The 2,886-nt window shown below is 41.4% G+C and overlaps 1 long non-coding RNA gene across 1 annotated transcript; it reads left to right on the top strand.

Annotated features, from left to right (window-relative positions):
• Positions 1–529: 529 nt before the first annotated feature.
• Positions 530–2,679, top strand: LOC118917122 (uncharacterized). The gene is made up of 3 exons (XR_005026687.2): positions 530–658; positions 1,001–1,134; positions 2,451–2,679. It is a non-coding gene; the product is annotated as an uncharacterized LOC118917122 (long non-coding RNA).
• The last annotated feature ends 207 nt before the right edge of the window (positions 2,680–2,886 follow it).

The raw sequence follows: 2,886 nt of genomic DNA, 5'->3' as shown, positions 1-2,886 counted from the left end.
AGTGCCATCAGCTCCATCCGTTTAAGTCAGGTGGTGAATCAGTTGTCATGTGATGGTAACAGGTGAGCCAACAGCCCAGTGACTGTTTAGGAAAAACCTGAGGACCTCAGCCGTGGTAAGCAACTGTGAACTTGCACAAGATAATTCCTTGTACATGAGGTCAAGTATGGATGAAATAATTCTAGGATGACAAACACTCAGAAATAAAATACGCTAAGCCTGAAAAGAATTAATCTGAGGAGGGAAGAGCAGCAGCATGGATCTCTTTCCTCAAGAGCAGCATATATGCAGGGTGTTTGCCCTTTAACTTGAGAGATGGCCCATCACATCTGATCATGAGACCACTTGACTGGAAATGAATAATTGATTTAGAACAGCTTCCCCCCGTTTCAGCAGCCTGGGGATTTTCCAGAGTGCTCATGAAATGTAAGGCACGCCCTAGTTTCACTCATCCAGAATTAAACAGTATTGTTCTTCGCAGCATTTTAGAGAATGGATACAAACCCCAGCGTGCATAGAAGGACTGACACACTCAACACCCACATCTGAAGTCACTTTGCCATTGGGGGACACTCAGCGGACCTGAGTGTCACTTGACAATCAGCAAGGGATGTTATTACGGACTACAGACGTTCTTTAGGATGCAGAGCAACAACTAGTAAGCAGGTTTGCCTTTTCCTCTGTAAGAGTTTGTCATCCTCCTTTCTTACCTCTTTTTGTTCAAGGATTTGGTAAATTCATTCATAGTGACATAAATTATGATCAGATAGTCTCATTTTGTATACCTTTAATACTAACGTATCGCACAATGGGTAATTCATTATCTCTTCCAAGGATAATTTCACCTTTTTCCCATTCATATGGAAAAAAAAAAAACTGCCGAATTGTAGGCTTGATAAGCAGTGAAGAGAAGGAATCTGGGGAGGAGGTAGGGTCCAGTGCCACATTCCCCAAAAACATCACCAAAGGGGTCGTTCTCTCATTCTGCCTTCATACGCAGTGCAACTTACTTTATTGCCTTCTCTGAATGACCAAGACCTCGCTGACTATTTTTGCCAAAGAACTACCATAGAAAATTCATCTACGGAAGATGGACATTTTTCACTGGGTCATGAGGCATGTGCACATAAGTAGGTAAATGAAGTGATTACTCCACTGCCATGTTCACTTTCTAGAACTTTCCTGTTCGCTACTAGAACCTTCTTGCAGGAGCACCTTCCTTTCCCTGTCTCCTTCTCTTGTGGGCTCCAGGGGATCAGAAAGCCATTTATGGGAGGGTCAGAATCGGGGCAAGGGGCCTAAGATGAGCAGGGGGCACCAACAGACCATAAACACAGCGTTGGGTTTGCTAATAAGCCAGCAGTCTGTTGAGCCAGAGGCTCCCTGTGGATTCATTCAGGCATGGAACGTTCAGCACTTATTAAGCCCTTATAGACTTGGGGATGCGGACACAAACATGAAAAGATAGTGTTTTCCTGTTTCTCAAAGCCTCATAGAAAAGCTCATCAACCCAATGCCAGAACTAGAGAGGAGGGCAGTAGGGCCCCCATCATAGATGGAGAAGCGCACTGCCTGGTATTGAAAGAAAAAGAAAGAAAATAGCCTGTGAAAGCTTTTGCTTTTTACTGTACCTTAATTTTAAGTGAAATGGCCTTTGATATTCCTTTCAATTCAGTTACCCTATTTTACTTACAACTTCCATGGTGTATTAAGGAAATTCTTGTGGGAGTATTTGAAGTTGAAAATAATGCCCTTTGTAGTATTCTTTGTAATGGCCGTCTCTCCCTCTGCTTCTTTTTATTAAGTCGAATGAGCTTTACTTTTTAAAGGAAATCTATTTTCCTCTTCTTATCCTGCTGCCTCCAACTCATTTCAGAAAATGTGAACATTCCTTCATTATGTTGCACACCGGTTCCAAGAAATGTCATCGGAATTGCAAAGTTATTCAGTGTCTTGTGACTGTTTTACAGTATTTACCCAAGTCTCCTTGCAGATCTAGTCATGAATATATTTTGCATGCTCTATAAAGCTAAATACATGCTCAGATATTGCCATTCATAGTTTTATGAGATACTAATTGTCAGGAGTTGATGTTTTCCCTGTCACATATATGTCCCTGTTGTTTCTAGAGTATTTTACTTCAGAAAACAGCTAAATGAGAATAAAAACAGCATGTAAACCAAGCAGTTGCCAGCAGGGAAATAGTATGTTTAACTGATGCTGGCTGTAGTCCTCTAAACTAGAGATAACCTTTGAATAATTAAAAATGCACATATACATATTAATTCTTTCCAACAGAAGTCATTTCTAAAATGCAAGGAAGTTAACAATCCTCCCCCATTCTATCAAACCTACGATCCTTTCATTTCCAGTCTAACTCCAGGAGATAGTTCAGGTTTTATGCTGAAGCTCAGCGCTAATGCCTTTTCATCCACCCTCTTGACTCACAGAAATGACCAGGAGCGGCTGCTATGTAAGTACGGGGCCCATCACTGCGCCGAACTGGCCTCCTTCCCAGATGCTCCTGCCGTCTGTTGGAAACGCAGCCCAGTGGAAGCAGACAGTAGACTAAAAATTGCACTTTTCCTCGTGTCTATGGAAAAGTGTGTTTATCAGGCTCTAATGCTTAGCCACATAAACAGGCTTTAAGTCATGGCTTCAGATACTAAAGTAAACATGACCTGCTTTGGTTTTATTTTGTTTTTTCTGATGTAGGGAAGCTTTGTGTCATGATATATTTAAAGAAGGCTTCAATCTCTTTGTCTCCGAGCCCTACAAAATATAACAATGTCCACTCAAAGAAAAAGTCAGAGAGAGCAAAATGCAAGATGGGAGAACATTTTTTTGCAGAAAGAAGCAGTCAATTAAGAGAGAAGGAATGAAGGG

The sequence above is a fragment of the Manis pentadactyla genome, chromosome 13, assembly GCF_030020395.1.
Source record: "Manis pentadactyla isolate mManPen7 chromosome 13, mManPen7.hap1, whole genome shotgun sequence".
In the NCBI taxonomy this organism is placed as follows: domain Eukaryota; kingdom Metazoa; phylum Chordata; class Mammalia; order Pholidota; family Manidae; genus Manis; species Manis pentadactyla.
Note: the sequence above shows the minus strand (reverse complement) of the source record. Positions and strands in the feature narration are given on the sequence as shown.